Raw genomic sequence first — 6,366 nt, 5'->3', positions numbered from 1 at the left:
CAGATGAACAAAAAACATCCTGAGTCTTCTAGGTTCTATGCCCACAATCTCATCCACAATCACCAGCCCACCTGCACCTCTGGGCTCAAAATTATCCTCCTTAACTGAATTCTGACTAAAGGAAGCCAATTGACTACACTGAGGTGGTTTGATAGGCATGTTTGCTCACTTTGGTTAAAAATAAAACAGAGGTTTTTGTTAGTCATGGCTATTTTAATACACTAATTGCATCAGTAGTCACTCAAGATTAAAAATTTAATAGCTAAAACAATTATTGAAGATAAAGTAACAAAAAAACCCCACAGAATTTGCCAAAGGATAGTTGTCTCTTTTTTCATGCATTTTAATTTGAGGCTTCAGTGCCAAAACATATTAGAAGCACTGAGCCACCTGCTTTATTTTCTCCTTTTCATTAGGCTTACTCTGAATATTCATAGTTCTCAACAGACAGATTAATCCTAATGTTCTCTTGCATCATTGATCTCTCTCTGAAATAAAGGAAAACAATATCTAGCACTTCCCAGATTATGGTCTTCTGGCCTGTAAATATAATATTAAACCTAAAGTTAATTTTGAATACTGTATATTAACCAAATAATTTTTTTTGGCTTTCAAAAATGACATTTCTGTGGTTGCTATGGAATAAATCCTGAACAATTTTAAAGTTTCTTTTAAACAGTAAAACAGTTTTACTTAGGTAGTTTTTCGGATAGGCTCAGCCCAAATCAAAATCATAATACTGCAGTTCAGAGATCCAAACAAAATATTCAAGGCAAAAATTGACAGTATTTAAATTTTTTTAGTGCCCTGAAAATTGACCCATATAGGACTCTAACACAATTAGCCACCCATGAATAAAAAGAATAATTCATAAAGCAAAAACACAAAAAGATTCAATCAGAAAGATTTACACTGTCCTATCTTGAATGAAGTAATATTACTTGTATATATTTTAAAAAGTAGTCAGCATGCAGTTGTCTTAATATTCAGTATTTGCAGAGAAAATTCTGCACACCTTTTTTCAACCATCTAAAAAGTTTTGGAAAGTTGAGAACTTGCTGGTCTTCTTGACTAATATCTTTATTTGTTCTGAATTCTCCAGAAATGTCTAGTAATGCAGTTCATAGGTGTCCCAGTAGCTGAAGGAAACCAGAGTCACAGAAAGCCATATAGGCAGCCTGAGAGATCATTGAAGATTACCATAAAAATTGTACATGAACAGACTTTTATTTCTGACATAAATTGACATTTTCTGACCTGTTACCACCTTCCTAAGACCCTAGATAAAGGCTTGCCACACACCCTTTATAATGGTATTAATGGAGGGAAAAGCTACTTTTCTCATGGGAATGGATGTGAGAAGTAAGAAATGTATAAAGAACATATTATTACAGAACTTTAGCATTTAGGAGTTTCTATTTTTTTTTTTTTTATACTGGTTGCTAAACTGGAACCCTAAACCTCCAGCTTGGGCACCTAGCTTGTAAATAAGTGATTCCAAGTTGTAATTAAAGACAGCCAGTAAGAAATACTAAGGAAAATTGCACACAAAAACCTATAACCTCTTTGGATCATACATGCTCTATTAACTGCAAAGGCATATTGTCTTCCAGAAATAATATAAATGAAGAAGCCAGAGGAAAACAGAACCTTATGTTTGGGAACTGCAAAGAAATGATTTTTTAGTCAGGAGATGCATCCATGCTGACAAATAGATCCTGAAATTTGTAGATAATTTCAATGAAGAATAAAATATATAGCCAAAACCAACAAAAAATGTTTAAGCAAACAGTTAATTACTTGTTAACACATAAACCAATTAACATTAGAGAACAGATAAGCCAAACCTGTTGATCAACTGGAAAGATAAATCAAAACATATAAGTGTTTTTTAATACATGGATTCCTACTCTTCACTTTAAAAAAAACCAAACACTGACTAATTAGAATTTAAGTCTTCAGGACAGAGAAAGTTCCCTTTTTCTGAAAAGAGCATTACCTGTATACTAACAAGACTAATAAATGGTCCCCTGCAGAATTAGAGTGAGTCTCCTCTTTTGGAAACAGAATTAGAGAAATATTTAGACAGTACTACCACTGAAACATTTTTAATCAAATGACAGTGAAGGTGGACTGGCTGCAGCAGGAGCAACAATTTGTTTTGGTTGGTGGTTAAGAGCCTATTGAGAAAATTTGGAAACTGAATTAAGAGATAAAAGCCTTTGGAAGAGCAGTTTTGTAACCACTCTGAAAGAAAAGTCAGCTTTATTGCCAAAGAAGCAAGTCATTTTAAATGAAAAAGAACCCCACAGAATTTAATTCTCCCATGACTAAAGACTAAAAATATAACCCTTGTCTCCTTTCTTGTAAGTTAAAAAAAAAAAAACATTTATCCGTTGTTTTAACAACCTTAATATATTAAAATTATTCTATTTTGGTTACATCAGAAACAAAAGGCATCAAAGACAAAAAAAGGGAAGGAATTTTTCTGGCTGCACTTTGGTTTGGGTTTGGTACATAGATTTCCAGTCAAGTGAAATAATTTCATTCTTATGATGGAGAATTTTTAGTAAGGAGTTACCCTGAGTCTTTGGCAGATCATGAAACAGTAGGGAAAAAAAAAACTTACAGTCTGCTCTCATTTTTATGGGAGCCAAGACTCCTTTACAGATATATCATAGGGAAACATCCTTGCCATTTTATTCTTAATTGCTTTAGTGTATGAGTCACCATTATTTTTAAATTATAGGGAATTCTAAAGAACACATGACTATGCACATATGAATAAATTATGCCTTTGAAGATTATACTTCACAAGAAGTTGGGGCCTAATATAACATTTAAGATATGTAACAGTATCCATCATTGTTGGCCAAGACAAATATCCTGGCAGTCAAAAAGCAGAGCTCCTACAACAGTCAGTGGAAGCTTCTTATCAAATTATGTATCCCACATGGACCAAATAATAGTATTCTCCACACTGTATAGGTGAAAATTTTAGTAATTCCAAGGACAAATAAATAAATTACTACGTTTAAGTAGTATTTATTTTCCCCAATAAATACTATTCCTTCTTGACAAAAAAGGGATGCCAGTTGCTTTAATTTTTTTTAACAATAGTTACACAAATGATGAAAGAAGACATTTAGCCTGTGTTAGCATTGGAAAAAAATATCCCACACATCTTACTTTTTATGCTCTTTTTCCTTTTTCAGATCAGAACTTTCTATAATTATGCTGCATAATAAGCTGGATAACATCACAAGAAGAATTATATTTAATGGTCATTTCCCTCCATCAAAGGACATGGAAACAATCAAACCTGAATTAAACAAAAGAACAGGCAGCTGAGGAGAGCAAGAAGTGTCAGCAAAGTTTCTGTTCATTGGGATTCCATAGCAATTACAGTTAGCTTATACAACAAATTACTGTGAATTTTAAAGCTGTGTATTTCTACATCAAAGCCCCAAATTTCAGCTCACAAGAAGTTTGCAGGGGATCCATCAGTAGCAATGCAAGATGAAAAATGGTCATGCTCACGGGGCTTCACCTGATGCCACAAAGTTTTACAGTGAGGGAAAATTTTATATACTGTTTATATATTTGTATATATTGAATTTAACCCAGTTACAGTTTATCTGATTGATTTGAACTCTGTCACAACTGTACAATGGACTACCTGGAACCTACGAGCTATTGTATTCATAAAGGAGAAATGAGTGTTTTCACTTGGTGAATAATAATTCTTTCATATCCTCTAGTCTTTTTAGGATTAAGTAGACTGTTTTCAGCATCAATTACTTCAACATTCTTCTTCATCACAGTAAGATATTTGCCCTGCATTACAACAGCTTATATGAGCATATTGCTTATACAGCAAAACTTCCTAAATAACTCTGTCAGTCTGCAGTTACTTGGCATTCAGAAACACCCTGAGGAAAAGATGTTCGTAATAAGCAACATTTTCTTATTAAAAGAATGAAGAAAAAAACTTCTATTTTATGGATTTTTTTTCACTGTTTTCTAATGCACTTTTCTAAAGAATTTCCAAAATCCATACCAGTCAACAGACAAATTGTACCATGCAGTCTATACGTCAAGGCATTAAGAAAAGTTCAGGTGTAACTCCTGCTGATACTTCAGGTAGAGGGAGAAACAAAATAAAGCACATTTAGACAGCCTACTCTTCTCCTTTTAGGTAATTTAGTGCATAATTAGACATACAGTGTCTCTTTAAAATGTCTGGAATACAAAAACAATGCCTCCTTCATTTCTTATTAACTATGATATGACCTATTTAACAGCATAAAAACATTTCCATTTTAAACTGATAAAGTGGTTACTCTTTTGCCTACAGTCTATTTTAAGATTCATCTTCATGGACCCCCTGGCACTCAAAGTGCTTTGAATATTTCACACAGTTTTGCAAACCAAGTATTTAAGTAAACCAAATTTAACATAAGTAGTATTTATTTTTCATTCTTCTTTGCACCATGCAATGTCTGCTACATAGAATTCTCCCTTCCCACTATGTTTCCTCTCAGAAGAGTCACTGGTCATGTATACTGAAGAATAAAAAATTCTCACTTTTCCTATTTTGTGCAATCAGCTGAGCTCACCCAGCAGAAATCAAGCCTCAAGCTAAAATTGTACTATTGGACCAGTAAAAACAAAGTGTTATTTGAACTGCAGATGCTGGAAAATACCAGTGCTATATCTTCAGAGAGATTTGTAATGTAATGAATTAAAGTAATTTCATTATTCTGCAGCCACACATGCAATGTACGTGCTCCAGAATGATAGGCTCTAATAGCAACCCCAGTAAAGACAAACTAATAAAAACCTCTGCTTTATGCTTTCCAGAAAGCAGACACTACACTGACATCAAAACAGCAAGTTTGAAACTAGGGTCAAAGGGTTTATTATGTAAACTTCCATCAAGCCAAACACTGTCTGGGCACACCATATTACTTTTCTTCATCGAGACTATTGTAATTTTGCTGTGCTTTCCACTACTTTCCTCTTTAAAGTGGTTAATTTCATTACACTCCAGAAGTAAGAATTAGGGAGTAGGAGTCTGAGGAGGTGGTATGAAGATAATTTCAAAACAAACAAAAAATTTTCTAGTGAGAGATTTTGGCAGCAAAATTCAGAAACCAGATTCACTTGTGACAAGTTGACCCCATTTTCCAATTCAAATAAGACTCTACGTTAACCTCAAAATAGAGTCATAAGGAAAAAAAAAACCATAATTACTTTTCCATAGCAAAAACCAGAAACATCAAACCCTTGCAAATTTACTCCTTTTAGATATAAGAATTACTCAGTAAGGGCTGGGAAAGGGCACAAAAATTGGTAGAATTTCTGCTACAAGTATTTTGCTGTACTTGGGTTATAAAAGAGGTTTGCATTTTAGGAAATTATGTTTATAGCAGTTTCACCAGACAAAGGATCATAAATTCTTATTGGCAGCCTATTTGCACTCACTTGCAGCTTTTTATAGGGACAAAAAGATCTGGAAAAGAAGGTTTCTAGGGTCAGGATCGTGTACCTGAACATCAATCTCCTTCGTAAATATTCCTGAGGGGCTACTCCTATATAAAAATACTGAAAAAACGTTCAGGTTTCTTTTAAGGCTTTGTTGCCACATCTATCAGTCTTTCCCATGAAGTCCAACACTGACTCTGCTTTTGTTGTTATCACCTGTTTCCTAATAGAGAAGAACTTAGGGAAAAATCTAAAAACACACTACAGAACCCAAAAAACTGAAACTCCACATAAAACTCTAACATCCTATTTGTTTAAATATTCATTGAAATGAACAAAACCTAATTTTTTTTATTGTGCAAGTATGACCCATGCAACTTCTTCTATAGCTTCAGTGAAGTCTCTCTTGTATGATATCTCCATGTCTATTAATTATGTCTGTAAACTGTTCATAGTTGATGAGATGTTAAGAATGACAATCTATAACAAAACTAGTAGGCAAATCACTTTTTTTTTAAATATCATTTTTATTTTTCCTTAACAATTTCTGCTCCCTGCTAAACTTTATATACTTTTTTTGCATTTCTCTATCATATATACCCATCAAAACAAGAGAATCTTTTCTATTACCAGCATTTCTACTGATGTACTTCAAAAAATTCAGTGCTTCTAGTATTTGGTGCATTAAAAAAAAAAAACAACAAACACTTAATAAGTTACAGTCCTTAAACAGGGAAAAATACTCAGTGCTTTGCCTTATAGCTCATCATCTCTTCCTTTATCGTCATACTCTGCTTCCTTTTAGCCAATTTACTTGGGTCCTTAAGAGAAAAGGAGTTGCCAGTAGTGGAAAAACAGCCATCAACTCCTACCAAACAA

General features: G+C 33.5%; 1 long non-coding RNA gene across 1 annotated transcript; it reads right to left on the bottom strand.

Annotated features, from left to right (window-relative positions):
- Nucleotides 1-322: 322 nt before the first annotated feature.
- On the bottom strand, nt 323-1,334 carry LOC137485401 (uncharacterized). Its single transcript, XR_011005304.1, has 2 exons — nt 1,016-1,334; nt 323-488 (listed from the first exon to the last, which is right to left on the bottom strand). It is a non-coding gene; the product is annotated as an uncharacterized lncRNA (long non-coding RNA).
- Between the last annotated feature and the right edge of the window lie 5,032 nt (nt 1,335-6,366).

Source organism: Anomalospiza imberbis, chromosome 1 (genome assembly GCF_031753505.1).
Source record: "Anomalospiza imberbis isolate Cuckoo-Finch-1a 21T00152 chromosome 1, ASM3175350v1, whole genome shotgun sequence".
Lineage (NCBI taxonomy): Eukaryota > Metazoa > Chordata > Aves > Passeriformes > Viduidae > Anomalospiza > Anomalospiza imberbis.
The sequence above is the reverse complement of the archived record's forward strand: the minus strand, read 5'-3'. Positions and strand labels throughout refer to the sequence as shown.